We start from the raw sequence: 17,752 nt of genomic DNA on the forward strand, positions 1-17,752 counted from the left end.
CAACTTTCCCCTCTTTCTTTCTGATGTAAATGACTAAATAAATATTGATAAATTTATCTATCAACAGAATATGAGATAATTTGATTCTAATCAACAATCTTGGAAACTTGGACCAAAACTTAATGTTAAACGATAAATCTTTTGGCGCCCCGCAGGGTTGGGTGGAATAGGTTAATAAGTATAAAATTGATTTCTTAATTTAAATTAGAATAAATTCATTGGTATGCTATACTATTATTTCGATTTTATGACAGAAATCAAAAATGGTAATAGCTGACATTTTATAGATATGCTGTTTTTATGTCATTTATTTACAAAAAAATGTTGTAAACTAAAAACATTCATACTAAAAGTCTACAAAAGTTGAGAAAAATATATTTCCAATATAGGTATAACAAGCCATATTGGGGAAAAAGGAAGTAGATATATCTTTTTGTTTGATAGATAGGTATGCCCACAAATACATAGAAATAAACAGTTTATACCTAATAAATACCTCTGGTCTAGGCTGATAATAAACGTGTAGCAAGACATTTTTAGTAGGTCCGAAGGCATTAACATCCAAGCTACTGCAGAAAACCAACCTTTTGATTTCACGACCCTTGTATGTAAGTCCTCACTGTGCATGGCAATGAGTTGCGCCTGTTTTACGCCAAGGTGTCCGACCTACATAGCAGTAGTAGGTACAACTTTTAACATCTTTAGTTATAAAGTAGTTTGAACTGCTATTCGAACCCATTACCCCCTTAAACTAAGACCAGTAGATAGACAGTTGATCTACCTTTCTCTTTTTTCATGGCCATCTCATTTTTATCCGTCTTTGAATCTTTGATAGAATTGGCATAATGCCTTTGTGGACAAAAAAACGGTGATAAGAATCTCAGGGGCTCGCCCTAGTTGCAGTATCAAAGGGGTTCAGTTCAGGGATCTTAAGGGATAAGACGATGGAAAATAAAATAATTATATCAAATTCCTCAGTGATGGTTAAGAAATTTTCCTCTTCTATATATCAAAATCAATGAAAAGAACTCAAAGTTTTTAAGCCAACGAATGAGATAGCATGTGTATAAAACTTTAGGTTCCAGTATAATTTACAGACCAATGTCCCCTCCCTCCATGGGTTCAGTCAATCCATGATACTGCAATAAATAAAGGCTGTCTTAAAAAGGTTAATGTAGATTTTGAGGCATTAGCTATAGTCGGTAATAATCTGATAAAAATATGATTTAGTTAAAAGGCTTAATAAATGTAAATTGTAAATATCCGATAATAAACAAGAAAGAACAGTCTTTTAATTGTAGCTTAGCACTTAGTGAGGGACTGATGTACAAAGAAGTGCTCGTTATAGAGCAGCTACTTTCTAAAAAGGTCCTTCTTCATTAAATAATTTTGTTTAAAAAAAACCTCATCAAACAATAAATGAAGAATTAAAGGCCTATTTATGTTTTGCTTTATCTTGATTCATTTTAAATAGGCCTATATTATTTATGTATAGGGGGGTAAGGGAGAGGCATATTTGGGATCGGAGGAACAAAAAAAGGGGCATATTGGAGAAGGGCAAAAAAGGGCCTATGAATTGAATTCCTAAAATTCCCACACGTATTGACAATTCTTTTAATGCTGTCAAGTCAGGATCCAATGTTTATCCACTGGACCTCCCACCTACAACCTCATAATTATATTTTTAGTAGCGCAGCTACTCTTTCTATAACTATAGTAGGTCCGTACGTCCGCCTAAAATAAGGCCACAAAATTTCAGTTTTGTGCAGAGTAGTAATAGTTTTTATAGCATCATATTATAGACAGCTTTCCGCAGATGTTAAAAATGAAAAATTATGAAATCTAAACCAGTTTTGGTGGCCCCGAAGGCTAACAAAAATGGTATTAATATTATGATATTTATTTCATTATTCGTCGAAAATTGTCTGTACTACGATACAATACATAATTTTTCAGTATGACTGAGAACCGGTTCTAATCCTGCGGACATTAATCGAATTCGAAGCAATACTGAAAATGTGTAGACGGCTCAGTTTTTTAGGGTCAATCGAATCGAGCCCAGACAGGAAATTTTTTTTAAAAGAGGTGGGTAGAAAAGCAGTCCACTGGTAACTCCAAGGATTCTATCCTGTCAACTTGTCTTTCGTGGTGCTATAATTCGATGATTATGCACAGTAAGACATTTTTTATTAGTAAATTTATTGTTTACTTGTGTTACGTGTAGAGAACTGTAGGGTCAGATGGATAATTCAACATAGCCATCCATTTATACGACTAACAAGGAGCATAAGTAGCGAAGCACAAAAAAATCATGAATGAGAATACTGACAAGGAGTTTTAAAGAATCACAGCTTAGAAAATCACATTTCACCCATAGCGTTATGGACTGACTGACAGACAAACAGACAAAGTGAAAAAAAGTAAAAAAGGCCGGGTTATTAAAAATATATTTTGACCACAAACTTTTAAAGTGTAAAAACATTTTTATTTGTTGATTTCTTCTATAGATAATATGTCTTATGAAGGGGAGGAGGAGGGGATGTAAGTAAACTTAAAATATAAACAAAATCCTACTGGTACCTAAAAGAAGCTGTACTGTTAAGGAGATCCATACCAGTTCAGAGATTATCGAGATTTTTAGGTAAAACCAAACAAATATGCATCTTGTATTTCAACATAATGTAATTATGTTGTAAAAGCTTAAACACTGCTTATAAAAAGTTTTTAAACCAACGAATAAGATAACGTGGTTATGCAACTTTGGTTACAAGTTTAATTTACAGTCTAATGTCCCCTCCTTCCTTGGTAAATTGATTATTATGTTGTAATACCTTAGGTCCTAATAATGATTACTATAACAATACCATGGATAACAAGCAAAACCTTATAAAGAGACACACAACAAAGAACAGTAAAAAACAAGGAAAATTTTGCTCATAAATAGCGTAACAATAATAAGATTCTTTACTACAAAAACTTAACTAGACACCTTAAAAGAAAAAACAATGGAGGATAAATTGATACACCTTCGATTAGAATAAACAAAATTACCCCGTTTGTTGATAGAGATTAGTGGAAAAGTTAACTGGTAGTTTGGACAACCCAATCAAAATTGTTTAAAAGTTCTAAAAGTTTGATGCCAGTTGAAGAAACTTTATAGGATAAGACAATTAACGAAACAATGTACTTTCTCAATAATCATAAATAAATTATCTCCCTGAAAAAAAAGGAATACAACTTTTGATAAAAACCTGTTTGCTTCTAACTTATTTGCCAGCTAAAATAAAGACGTTTATTTATTTACAAAGAAAACTGACACAGTTAATTTAAGAAGAGCTATACTTTTGTATTGAATTGTATAAAGAGGCAAATCTATTGTTGTATCTAAATGAAAAGTATATAAAGTGATCAGAAATTACGAAACTGATTTTTATTCTTAAAGATATTAGGAAATTTTAGTAACAGTAGACTAAAAGTATATTTAAACTGTATCTCTAAAGTGACTATTATAAATAAAAAATCTATGAAAACATCTTGAACTGTCTTGCTGATTTTCAAGGACATTTTTACTTTAATTGTTTTTCTTAATAGTTCCATATCAATTTAAAAGGTCACTTTTTATCTCAGAAAATTAATTTTAAGTTACACTTTGTTTTAAGTAAAGGGGAAAAATTTAAGGATTAAATCCATGTTTAATGATTTAAAACTTTTGATTTATTCTTTTTCAGTAATTTATTGGGAATATCTGCTAAAAATGCATTTCTTACATATTACTGAATTATACTTAGCTGTTCTTTTATCATTCAAAGTTTTTATATTATTGATCCACATTTTTGATGAAATTTATGTTTAAAGCAAGATTTGTAAACTAAAAATTTTATTATATCTAATAAAAATGTTTTAAAAATTACGAAGAGGATTTTTTAATTGAAATTATTATCTAATTATAAAAATTAGCGATGGTTTGGAAAATATTTGTTATCATGTTCACTATTTGTACAGTTTATTTAATGTATCAATATATCATTAATAGCATTTTGTTATTTTTAAAGGAACGTTTAAAAAAACATATCTTAGAAGCAATTTTAAATAAGTTTAAAGTATATAACAGAATTTCGTTCATCAGTTAAGTCCACTTTTAAAAGATGCAATAATTTCTGTACAAGTTTACGGATTCCACGACTAGGTTATGAAGGAAAAATTGAACATAATATCTCATATGTTGGCAAAAATATTTAAGGACTTTTAAATCTTGAGTGAGTTGTACAATTTTTCAGTGTCAAAACTTTTCCACTAAAAATTCAAATCTACAGGAGGTATAATTGGGAGAGTATCAATTTATTGTTCATTGTCCAATTCCTTAAAAACCCTGGGTATAGTTTACAAATTGAACACATCTTAAACATACTAAGATTGGATTAATTATAATGTAAAGACATGGGAAAAACAAATTTATGGAATTATCATACTTTTGTTCCTTTTAAAATTCCCAACTATAAATATCTATTATGATATATTAACATTCTATTATATGAAGGAGCAAGGTTTTCTGTCTGAAGCTTAAGATCTCTATAACTACTGAACCGATTGAGTTCTCTTTTTAAAGAAAACTTCACATAGCTTCTGTGATGGTTTGAGGCCATTATAATTAGGATGGTTTTAAGCTATTTTTTAGCCTCCCTTGGCCTATTCGAAAACAGATCCCCTAAAGGCTAGTGGCGTATCCACTAGTATGTTATATTATATTTCATAGTAGGGTTTAATTTAATTGTAAGGATATTGTTGTATTTATTACTTAATTAAATCTTCCTTTTCTTGTAATACATGGACAATCATTTTCATATTATGGTAAGGGAGGAATATTTCATTCAAAGAAAAACAATTTGCCACCAACTTTTCTTCCAGTTAAAATGATAGATTTTCTTATTGCTAACAAATTGAAGAATGTTGTGATTTAACTAGCAAAAAGACAGGTTTTCTCAGGGATCTAAAGGGATAAGGCTATGGCTAATAATGATACACATATTTGCCACTTCTGTATATTTCAATTAGTGGTTGAAACGTTAGGACACTCAACTTAATGAACCAACCAATTAAAATTTATTAAAAGTCCCGAAGTTGTTTAGGTCAACGAATGAGAAACTTGTTTTGAAACTTTGGGGACTAGTGTAATAAACAGCCAAATGTCCCCTCCCTTTCTGGGTTTTCTTCAGATTAAAAATCCTTTTTCTAGCTCGCAGGATCCATCTAAGTCAATCTTTTTATGATTTATTTGTCTGTAAAGAACTGTGGATGCTATGTTTCTTTTGGCCAATAATTTTCAGGGATGGAGGGGACATTGGATTGTTTTGTTTGATTAGCCATAGTTTCTTAGAGTTTGGACCTAAGACTCCTGAAGTATATTGAGACACTTTTGTATAGCCACCAGGGCCATTACATTGGTACAGTGTACCCAAAGTTTTATAACAAAGTTAGGGTACTTTTAAAAGATTGTTAATTGTTTAAAAATTTTACAACAAAAAAATTATAATCTACAAAAGGGGTTGTTTTATTTATCATCATAGGGTAAAAGTAGCAATTTATCGTCCATTGTCTTATCCCTTAAGATCCCTGATAATTCAACTTTTTGTCCCCCCCCCCCCTCCACATATCATGAAGATATTTTAATTTATTTTTAACCTAGAGGGTACTCCCTAAGCCTCCAGGGTCTCTACAATGAAAAGTAAAATAGCTCAAAACATGTACATAAGAATCTTAACTGAAAGGTATAACTCAATTGGACTAGTAGTAGCCATCTCCTTAGCAACTAGGGGATCCTTATTCTAAGGGGTAAGGTGTGGACAGACCTATAGCTGTAAAACATCCAACTCTAACAATTACCCCACAACCTATGTGAAACTTCCCTAAAATGGAAAACTACAGTGGTTCTTAACAATTTTTGGCCAACTTTTTTATAAGACATAGACGCTGTCGAGCCGCATTAATTATTTGCAGCTGACGAGCCCTGGAAATTAGCAATGCAATAAATCAAACAACATAAAAATTAGCAGTGGTATAAATCTTGCAGTCAATCTTATCAACAAAGGCCATCCTTTACTGTTTTACGCTGGATCTCATAAATTCATATATTATGAAGCGCAGCTACTCTATAATACGGAAATGTCTGTACTTACATAAATGAATTAGACTTGAATAAAACTAAAATTAATTTTACTTTATCATTTAAATTCTTAATCTTAAAAAATGGCATACACAGTGATTGATTGGCATCAACTTTAGTAACTTAAAGACTGCAAACTAGCATTTAGGGAAAGGAAGGCAGTAAAATATCCTAAAACCATCCTATGGCTTGAATTAAAAAAGTAAATAGCTTAAAACTAACCATAAAGTTTCCTTAAAATGTTGAACTCATTGTCTTAATATACAACTAGCGGCTACGCCCTTAGAGGCCTCTAGTGGCACTTTAAATGTTTTTGTTTGTTAAAGTCTATGTTAATTATTTATGTTACGATACCTACCATATGTTACGTTGAAGTCTCCTTATTTATGTTACGATACCTACCATATGTAACGTTGAAGTCTCCCAGATTTTAAGAAAATTTTCAATTTTTTGTCATTTCTTTTGGGAGGGTGGTAGTACCCTCCCCCAAAATAGTTAAAAACCTTCCCAGGACATATGAGAATCTACCCTGTTAAGGAGAACCCGATCGGTTCAGCGGTTAGCGAGATCCTTCGGTACAGACACACAGACAGACACACAGACAGACAAACATCCTGTTACTTTAGTATAAGGATAATTGTTAGCTTGTTATTGCTGCGCTACTTTTAATAAACAGAGCTATAAAGATTCCTTTTAAGCCTAATTTCCACCTACGCAAACTGTTAACTGCATATAAATTAGTATAGCTCGTTCTCAAGTCACAATAAACCCTATAATAACAGCTATATACAAGTCTAAAATGGCACATTATTAAGCTGTTATAGTCATTTAACTTATTTTTTTCAAATTCTCGATAATCAATTAATTTCAACGTTTGTCAAAGTCAAAGGCTAGAATCTTAAAGGCAGGAAAGGATGGTACAATGAAAAACGAATCAATCTTCCCTCCAATTTTTTGTGTGCATTTCTCTCTTTGGTAATCTTTAAGAGTATCTTCATGTCAATATAAACTAATTAATTAAAATTATCGCTCGAATGACAAAATAAATGTACATTCCCAACTTATGGTAATCAAAAGACGTATTCTGAATTTTAAAATTAGTGGTGGAAGAGCTTGGAGACTGCTGGTTTAAAACAATGTAACAAGATTTAATAGAAGTCCCAAAAGTTTTTAAGCCAACGAATGAAAGAAGGTGTTTAATAACCAATGTGTTTAAAATGTATGAAAGTTTTTGTTGGTCAGTGCAAATATTTTCTTGAGATAATATATCCCTACCCCCCGAATGTAACATTAAATCAAGTTGCTTATCTTAATTGTAAATTTATGGGTCAAATGCAATTGTACCAATCTTAATTCAACCAGATATATAAACAACAACCTTAGATTATCCTGTTAAACTCAAGTCTATTTGTTATATCGACATAAGATTATACAACCAGATATATAAACAACAACCTTCAATTATCCTGTTAAACTAAAGTATATTTGTTATATCGACATAAGATTATACAACCAGATATAAACAACAACCTTCAATTATCCTGTTAAACTCAAGTCCTGTTGCTATATTGACATAAGATTATACAACCAGATATATAAACAACAACCTTTAATTATCCTGTTAAACTAAAGTTCTGTTGCTAAATCGACCTAAGATTATAATCACGACTAAAAATCTTAGATTACAATAAGTGGTTGAAACGTTTAAACACTTAACTTTATAAACCAACCAATCAAAATTCATTAAAAGTCCCCGAAGTTGTTACGGCAACGAATAAGAAAACATTACTATAAAACTTTGGAGGCTATCTGCATAGTATTTACATATAAAGAAAAAATTTCAATTAAAATTAAACAAATTTTTTTGAAGTATTATACATTTACTTACGATAGAAATATCATATAGATTCACATATTGTTTTCTTTTCTTCTTTTTGATAATATAAACTTACCTATAACAAAAAAATAATAAATATTAAAATTTGAAAACTAATATATCATAAGCAAAATGAAGTTTTAAAGAATAACCTATTGATATTTTAACAAAAACATTTTAACCCACTATAACTTAAAAACATACAAGATCAAATAGGCCCTTAAGCAGCGCAGCAAAAAAAACTATGTAAATAGTATTAATTTAAAAAACACAGTAAAATAGAGTGTTAAACTTGTATTTTTCCATATTTTATTCAAAAGAAAACTGATTTATTGCCTGTTATAGTCTAGTTATTTAAGTAGCACAAGACGTTATTGACGTTAATGGACGTCCGGACATGGCCTTATTGGAGAGCAGCTTCGCTACTAAAAAAGGAAAAATGTACTACAATACTTTTTATGGGCACAGGCATATAATGTCAAATGGCTTGTTAGTCATCAAGAAAAACAGCCTTTTTAGGACAAGCTAGGAGATGACAGTCATTTTAGGTTAAGGTTATGTACAGTATATATTTTGTACAAGGGGAAATAATAAATAACCACTTATAAACGTTGAATCAAAATACCCTGAAACCATCCTAATGCTTAAATAAAAAAATGTAATAACGTAAAACCACCCCAGGACCCATTTGAAGCTTTCCTTAACAGGAAGACTCAATCGATATCTAAATTTTAAGCTTCATACATCAAAAACTTACTTCTTTATATATGATGGTAAAACTCGACAAAACCCAGAATGTACAAAATATATTCTGTACAAAATCGAAATCCCAAGTTTTGTATTCCTGTTTATGTGTGTTTCTTTGTGTTAGGATTAAGAAATAGGTAAAATATTTACGGTCAGTCTAAAACGACCAAGCTAATATTGCTTGATTCACTTCTACAAGAGACAAAATGAATTGAAAATGATTGCTAAAATCGAAATATATCTTCATGTCTTAGAATAGTGTAATTTTTTTAAAATAGGTTGAAAAACATACTAACTTTAAAATAAAATATTTCAGAAATATTGCTTCAAAATGTTCTTTAGTTTTTTAATCAGTTAATTAACAAAGAATGTACAGTGTTGACAAGTTACCTAGTTTTGAAATAGCCTATATACTACTTAGAGGCTACGCCACTATAAGCCTCCAGGGGCACTTAGGGAGGGGGAGTGGTAGTCGACCCCCACAAGTTATTAAAAAAATTTGAGGGTAATGGGCTGATTTCTCTTGGAAGGGTGGAGATACCCTCCTCAAAACAGTTATAAGCCTTCCTTGGACATATAAGACTGCAAAGGAAAACCATATCGGTTCAACGGTCAGCGAGATCCTTCTCTACAGAAAAAAAGGTTACTTCTTTATATGATAGGACAATAATAAAAGTTAGGTATACCAACGAGTAAATTATCTTATTTGATAAATAGATATACCTAAACATCTTTATTTTCAGCTAATTAATTTATCGCTATATCTGTATTCATTTATTTGTACTTCATACGAGTATTAATGTGAATATGTTTTATGGACGTTCATAAGTAAGGGCAGGCATGCAGGCGTCGCCAATTCTCATTTTCAAGGATTGTATGGTAGTTTCATTGTATATATTGCTTCTATATTATGCGACATCATATAAATTGCAATTTATTTGTAGATTAAAATTATTAATTTTAAAGTTTTAACATTGTAGGTTTGTAAAGCCCAATAAGAATTAGAAAAAAAAATTCAAAAGTTTTTTAGCCAACGAATGATATAGCGTGATTATAAACTTTGTTTACCATTGTAATTATCAGTTACAGGTCACTAAAATCCATTCCATAACCAAAGTACAAGGTGTACAATCTACAAGATGTATAAATCTTAAATATCTTGGTTGGCGGCCAGCTGCCTAGCGGCTGCCCCTGGGTGGTAATATGAATGGTTAATTTAAAAGCATCTATTATAAGTACAATTAGCAAAAACTTATCTTACATTGCAGAAGATTTAGCTGGAATCAGATAAAAGTTAGAAATACTCTAAAAGGTAACTATGATGGAATATTTTATCTGAGAAAAGAAATATTTTTACACAATCTTTTTTTTTCCCAAAAATATCATAAATAACAAAATAGCAAAATAGTCATTCTTCAGATGAAATATCCCTCCCTTGTTACAACTATTCGATCAGACAACAAGAAACCCATTAGAATTCAAAACCACCATAAGATATTTGCAGTAATTGTACAGCATATTAAATGTACCATATATGAATTTAAAATGACCAGAAGCTATTTACAACCATTGTACTACATAATACATGTTCCATTAAAGTAAAAGAATAGAGGAGACATGAGTGATATGTAACTCTACCCACAGGGGGGGATGGGGACTCTGTCCCGATTTTGAATTGGGTCTTTGCAATGAGCCTATAGCGACGGAAATACATACACAGACGAATCTCTGCAAAAGAACACAGAGCAATTTGCCATCAGACACAAAGGGTATCTACCACTTGGGCCAGGTAGTTGTCTGAATTATGCATCTATACTTATACATATATTTATGTACCATATAATAGTTTGGAATATCAAGGTACAGTTCTAAGACTGTACACAAATCATAATTATTCTTGGGTAGCCAACCATTTAAATTTTATATTCATAACTCTTTACACAATTTTAAACTTGGGTGGCTGTGTGTGTCATTATGTCCAGGGATACACGGATGGTACAGTTGAAAATAAAATAATCTTCCTCCCAATTCTTACAATATAAGATTTAACGTCAAAGTAGGTTGCACACAGTTTAATAATAATTATAATTAAGCCTATTAAGGAAGATCCTATATCTATTAGAGTAAAAAACTAGAGTGGGAATGGGTTAAATAACTGTATTTCCCCTATCCAAGGACCCGGTGCCAACTTCCAATTAGGTCTTTAAAATCAACCAATTGGGTCGGGAATATTAACACAGCCAAGTCGCTTCAAAAGCAAACGAAAAATTTCCTTAACAGGGGGATCCAGGTAGTTAGTTGTCTGGTTATACATCTATGCTATAAATTTATTCTATATATACTCCCTGAATCCCTTTATTATATAAAAATTCCTAAATGGGGGGAGGGAGGGGTGTAGATGGTGGTAGGCATATTTAGTATGTAAGATGCATGTTTATTATACACATATTATTATAAGCGTAGCTTCTATACAATTTTGTCTGAATGTCAGTCAGTTGTGTTTTAAGTACAAAGTAATAATTTTTACTCCTTTAAATATAATGATATAAAATGAGTCTTACTTAAATGAAAACTTCTATACATTTAAAAATTATATTTGTGTTTCCATTAATTCAAGAATTTTATTGGAGGGAAAACCTATTTAATGATGAAGATAAACCTATTTTAAATCTACACTATTCTTGAGTTTTTAATACTGTTTTAATTGCGATTGTTGACTTTTCGATTTAAAAAGTATACAACTGTTATAACCACAGAGAGGTGTACCTATTACCTATATGCATATAAATAAGTAGAAAGAGACACAGTAGAAGATTTGTATGCCTAGATGATATGCCCTAAGTGTTATTGTAACTACTTGACCTAAGAATGTTGTCTTACTTGTTTGAAATAAGGGGTAGAAAAATTAAGGGATTATGAAGTTTGGGGCGTTTGGATGGTGGAGAGGGGGGGGGTGTATTTGGTATGAATGTTGACTAGGAATATTTACCCCCAAGGTCGTATGATAAGATTCAATCTAAGTCGGGAAGGGATGTGACAATAGAGATTAGAATTAATCTACATATAATATTTTGTAGATGCTAATAGCAAAATTTTAAATTTAAGAATTATGATTGAGGTGTAGGATTTATTTTTCATTCATTATCTTATCCCTGTATCCCTGAATCTAAGCGCAAAGTGCATATTCACAATTCATAACCAGGAAGGGTATTTAACAAAAGAAAAATTTTAAAGCCTCCAACTTTGCCGGCAGAAAAAAAACACTTATTTTGTTTTATTATCACAAATTAACAGATTTGCTGATAATAAACAAGGATGACCGTATCCAAAAGTAGCAAAACAACAACTAAAGATAGACAAACGGACAAAGTAAGTTGTGGAGCAGATGTTCAATAGTGATAAAAAAAGAGAGATTGAGAAAAATATATAAATTTTTTTTTTTAAATCTTCACATAAATGTAGCAGAAGGACAAAGCCCAAATATAACTGGATTCTAATTTGTATAAGTAATCCTTAAAAAAAAAAAATTTCGACGATCTTAAATAGTAGGCGAGAAAATCCCCCAAAATGTTTCAGACAGACAGACAATTCGAATTGCAGAATATCTTCGATATTAGAAATTAGATTAATGTACTACAATTTTGAAAATAATTTACAGAGGTGCTCTAATATTCTCAAGATTAAGTTAAACTGTTTTAATTGTTGTCTAAGACACCATATAATTATTCAGGGATTAGAAGCATTAAATTTATTAAAATTTGAAAAAATAACCTATACCCTTCCCTTGTTCTAAAAATGCTAGTTCAATTGCAAAAATAACTTTTATATACTAGGGGCTTCACCTCAAGATTTGGTGGTGGAGGGTCAATTAAAAAAAGGAGTAAATTATGAACCCTCTAAGTAGCTTCAAACCTGCTCTTGACCATTACTAATCTAAATTATCATTCCCGCTGTTTACGAAATATTAGAGGACAGACAAACAAACATCATGTTTCTTTGGCACAAAGGATTAAAATATTTCTTAAATGCCATACCTTAAATCAATGTATAATTAAGGATGATTCTTAAAGTCCTACATTTTATTCAGTTTCACATAAGAGTTACAATATTTCAGAGGGATGATTTCTACTGTGATATTGTGATACTTAGTATCTCTAAAACTGCCCTGTTACATGTGTCACTCACCTCCTCATGTCTATCATTAAAACTATTAGGTTTTTTTCTTCAAAGGATAAAGGGATCAATTAAAAATGAAGTTCAAAAGTTTGTATAACAATTTGACCACTTTTTTGGTGAGAAAATGTAAACATTTTGGTATGAAAGAGAAGTTTTTTATGCCACAAACAATGATAAATATTTTTTTTTTATAAAGCTTTGCATATAAAAATAAGTATATTGTCAATAAATTGTCGCTCGTATTATGAGATGGAATCATACTATGCATAGGACAACAAATTAACAAGACTTGTATAGCAACTTTCTTAAAAAAAATACTATTTTTATAAAAAAAAAACTTTTCTATTCAACCTTGTTAAGAGACAACAAAGAAGGAAAACGCACAAAAAAATCTTCAGACAAAGGTTCAAAAATTCAAATTAATTATTTTTTTTATAAATTGTACATTTTGACATCTTACAGACGTGGATTAAAAATGATTGGCTTTCTTTTTTTGATTAAATGGTTTATAATGTACACAATCCCATATTAAGGCCTTTTCAAGAAAAATAGTATGGTTTATAAAACAATAATTCTTAATTCATATCGTCAATTAAGGTGGCCATAACTGTCATATTATGGACATGTTGTTATAATATTGAATTTGTCGGATATTTACGTTGACTTTTATTTATCATCATGCATTGCTGCTAAAATTGTCAGGGAGGTATGGGACAATGGTCCTCAAAGTTTTTAATAGTTATTTCTTTCATCGTATTATAAACCGCTTTCCGCGGATATATATTCGTAGAAAGCGGTTTATAATACGATGCTAGACATAGTTTTTTCGTATTGATGAGAACCGGTTCCTGTCCACCGGATTCGAATGAATACGAGAAAAAGTTTTCTTATTCGTTGGCTTGACAACTTTGGGAACTTTTGATTTGCTGGATTTCTAAGTTGAATGTAATCTACAAAAGGTGTAACATGGGGATGTACATCAATTTATCGGTCATTGTCTTATCCTTTTAAAAATCTGATGATTTTATATTTAATATTTAACACTCTTATTGACATAAATAATCTTATGTTGATATAATAATAGCACCAAAGTGTAGTATGGATATGAAAATGGCATTTGAAGAATTTTAAACAAATTATTGGAGTAATAGCTACGAGGACAAGCTTGTATCATTTCAGATGAATAGTCATTCAATTGACGGATTTAGTCCAAATACAATCTGATAATTAGCATTATGGTTGACCAATATTTTGCATTTGTTGACCATTTTCGTATTTTAAAAAAGGACTTGAGGTTTTTTTTAAGCATCATTTTTAAATTAAATTATGTAAATTAATTAATTTCAAAAAATAGTTTTTTTTTATACCATGTAGTTTTCAAAACATGCTATTGTAGATACATATTATAAAAGTAAGAATAGAAAAAGAATCCATAAAACTCTTGAAATCCAAGTTAGCCAATAATAAATGAACTTATGGCTTCAACCCTAGCCTCTAGGGGCCTAGCTCCAAGAAGAGGTGGTTTAAAGTTATGACTGCTTTTTTAGGATAAATTAATTTTTTAGAAGTAATGACTTTCTCCAAGAAAAAAAATAGGTTAAACCCATCAATAGACCAATAGGTACATTCCACGCAAAAAAACACAACCTATTTGGTTGATTGTTAAGTGATAACTTAAGATAGGGCACAATCAACAGATGTACAGACATCATTTTACTTTAAATTGTAGTTTAATTATTTCAATTAAGTTAGTACCTCATTGTCAATCATATCTTCAGAAGACATTTTGATTTTGATTTAAAAGAAAATAATATTTAATTTAATTTTAACTTTGAAATGATATAATAATGTGGCTTTATCAAAACTGGGAGTGATAAAGTCAGGAAGAATAACATAAAAATATGATAATTGATAACAAATCATATTTTCAAAACTTTGGATGGAAATTATTAAAAACATTTTTGTAAAGAAGTATAAATCCGTAATGTTATCATGTATTAAAGCAATTCAATGGTAAAAATTATGTAAAAACACTAATCAACAAAAATTTTAAGGTGAAGTTAGTTTAATGGTTCATTGATTGATAGTGATTTTTATATAATTTAATGGTGACCTCCTTGAACCATAATTGGTCAGCAAAGAGTAAAGGAAGAATTTTTATTGGTTAAAAATAATTTTAGTTTTTTGTGTGCTATACAATAAATTGTTTTGAATAATTTGATTCCCTTTCCTATGTTACTTTTATTGTAGTGTCTTGTAAGTCATATGAGTTTGTATATAATATATTATTTAAAATAATTTTTTTTGTTTAGAATATCCTTCATAGGGCAATCTCAACTTTTTCTTAGTTTGATCTTTTCATAAACTTACCTAAAAGAGAATAAGATGAATTAGATTTTGATCACTTGTTTAAAGCGTGCTTTTCTATAATTAGAGTTGGTCTGCCATTATCCGACTGCACAACGGTCTGTATGTCTGTATATCTGCATAGGATATCTCTAAATCAAGATAAGTTAGAATTGTCCTATCCTAAGAACTTCAAAACACAAGTTAATAAATTAATTTTGAATTATTCTTACACATTCTTTAAAAATTTGATCTACTCTTTCAATAATTATTATAAATATGTAAAAATGAATACTTTTTTGAATGAATACTTTACAAAATATTGACTGTCACGATTGCCTTTGATATAAAGTATCAATGGAACCAATAGACTTCAGAGATTAGACAATTTATCTCAATTAAATTTCGGTTTTTAAAGAGGTATGGCCCTAAGCCTATTCCTTTAAGTATGTTTCTCAATGATGATACACAAAATTCCCCTTTTGTAGATTAAAATTATTGGTTGAAACGTTTAAACAATCAACTTGATAAAATAACCGATCAAAGTTAACAAAAGTCTCCAAACTTGTTGAGCTTATGAATAAGAAAACGTTATTATAAAACTTTGGAGACTAGTGTAATAATCAGCCCATTGTCCCCTCTCATTCTGTAAAATAGTCCTCTTTTTTGTAACGTCTTGCATGAGAACACGTATATGAAGAAAATCTTGATCATCCGATCAATTCCTTTTTTGGAAACTCAGGTTATTCTTAAAAACAGTAGAAAACAAAAAATATAGCAAATAAAATATTTATTCATACAATGAGCTTGTAAAAGGATCAGTATTTTTCACTACTTGTAAAGTTAAAGGTCGTAGTTCTTGGAGTTCTTCAGAAAAATATCCCTCCCTCCCTCAAAACAATGGTTAGAATATTCATCGAACATATTTAACTCTATATACTGGTTGAATTGTAAGATAACTCGTCCTTACTATTTCTTGTAAAATCAGATAGTTAGACACCAAAATCAACAACATTATATTGAGGGCATAATAAGCAGTTTTATTTTGGGAATGAATAATCAACCCCTATTTTTAAAAAAAATCATTGTTATCTATAATTTCATTTTGATATTCATTTGATAAAATATTATAAAAGCAAAAATGTGTATTAGTTAAATTTTTCAATAGTTAAATAGAATTGATGACATAAAAACAAAAAAAAACTTCTTATTTTGTTTCATTGGCGATCATTTTAAAATGACCGAAAAGTTTTCAAATAGCTTTTTCTTCTTAAAACTATTATTTTTATATTGGTACATATGCAAAAACAAATACGTATTATATAAGTAGTAAGGTTTATTTGTCTGAAGCTTACGATTTCGATAACTGCTAAACCGATTGGGATCTATATTTTAGGTAAACCTCACATAGGTCCTCTAATGGTTTTAGGCTATTTTGTTTTCAGATTCAAGTTATGGGTTGATTTAAGCTATTTTTCTAGCTTCTCTCAACCCCTTTCTAACACAGAGCCCCTAGATGCTAGGGTTGTAGACGCTAGTTATAAATATATAGCTGTAAATAAAATCTAAACTTTTTTATTTTTGTAATTTATATATTTGATTCCCCAATGTACAATTAACACATCTGTCTAAAAACTCAGCGATCTAAAGGGATAAGACTATAATGTAAATAGAAACACAATTAACCCTTCTGTAGATTAAGATTATAGGTAAGTGAAAGCTAGTGAACCAACCAATCATATTTAGTAAGGTAACCATGTGTTTTGTTATTCTAAAAACATAAGCGCTGGAAAGTGTCATGTGTGACGTTATAAAAATACTTCTAAAAAGGAGGGATGAGTGGAGAAGTGGGAAAGGAAACCATTAAAAAAGAGATTGATAATAGACGTATTTATATGACATCACACAAGTAACTTTTCAGCGATTTTCAAAAACATAGATTTTTAAATTTTAATCTTACAAGTTAAGAACAATTATAATTGATTTTTAATAATTATGGTTTTGGTAAATTTGTAGTGAAACCAAAATATTTCAGCCCCGAGCGATGTATTTATGCTGAAGTGGGATTTTAACAAAGCCGCTAAAAAATAACTGCTGCTACGACAGACGCGTGTTATTGAAGGTATAATTTTGCAAATATATTACTTCCAGACAAAGGTCATACAATCAATGGGTCAGCAAGCAACAATCTGTTTGCCAAAATTCAAGTGAAAAATATATTAAGTCAAATCACATTTAGAAATTAAATCTAATACATAAATCAAAGTGTAATTTCTTATCAAATTAAGTTATCAATCAAAAAATGAATAAATTTATAACAATTCTGGATTTCTCATTTGATTGAAATAACCTTTAACATAATTAAATATGTATAAACAGATAATGTAATACTAAAAGTTAATTTTCAAATTTTTATTTAAATTTTATTTCTATCTTAACAAGGATGA

At 30.1% G+C, this 17,752-nt stretch overlaps 2 protein-coding genes across 2 annotated transcripts in view; one reads left to right on the forward strand and one right to left on the reverse strand.

Annotated features, from left to right (window-relative positions):
- Positions 1-17,752, reverse strand: part of LOC145322649 (uncharacterized) — a 124,658-nt gene that overhangs the window by 62,010 nt on the left and 44,896 nt on the right. The gene's annotated exons all lie outside the window — the stretch shown is intronic.
- LOC145322650 (protein maelstrom homolog) overlaps positions 8,948-17,752 on the forward strand; it is a 209,714-nt gene continuing 200,909 nt past the window's right edge. Inside the window, exon 1 of the mRNA XM_080164825.1 lies at positions 8,948-8,982. The gene's annotated coding sequence lies outside the window, so the exon portion shown is untranslated. The remainder of the gene's footprint in view (positions 8,983-17,752) is intronic.

This window comes from Acartia tonsa, chromosome 6 (genome assembly GCF_053477335.1).
Source record: "Acartia tonsa isolate MP-2025a chromosome 6, ASM5347733v1, whole genome shotgun sequence".
Taxonomy (NCBI): Eukaryota; Metazoa; Arthropoda; class Copepoda; order Calanoida; family Acartiidae; genus Acartia; species Acartia tonsa.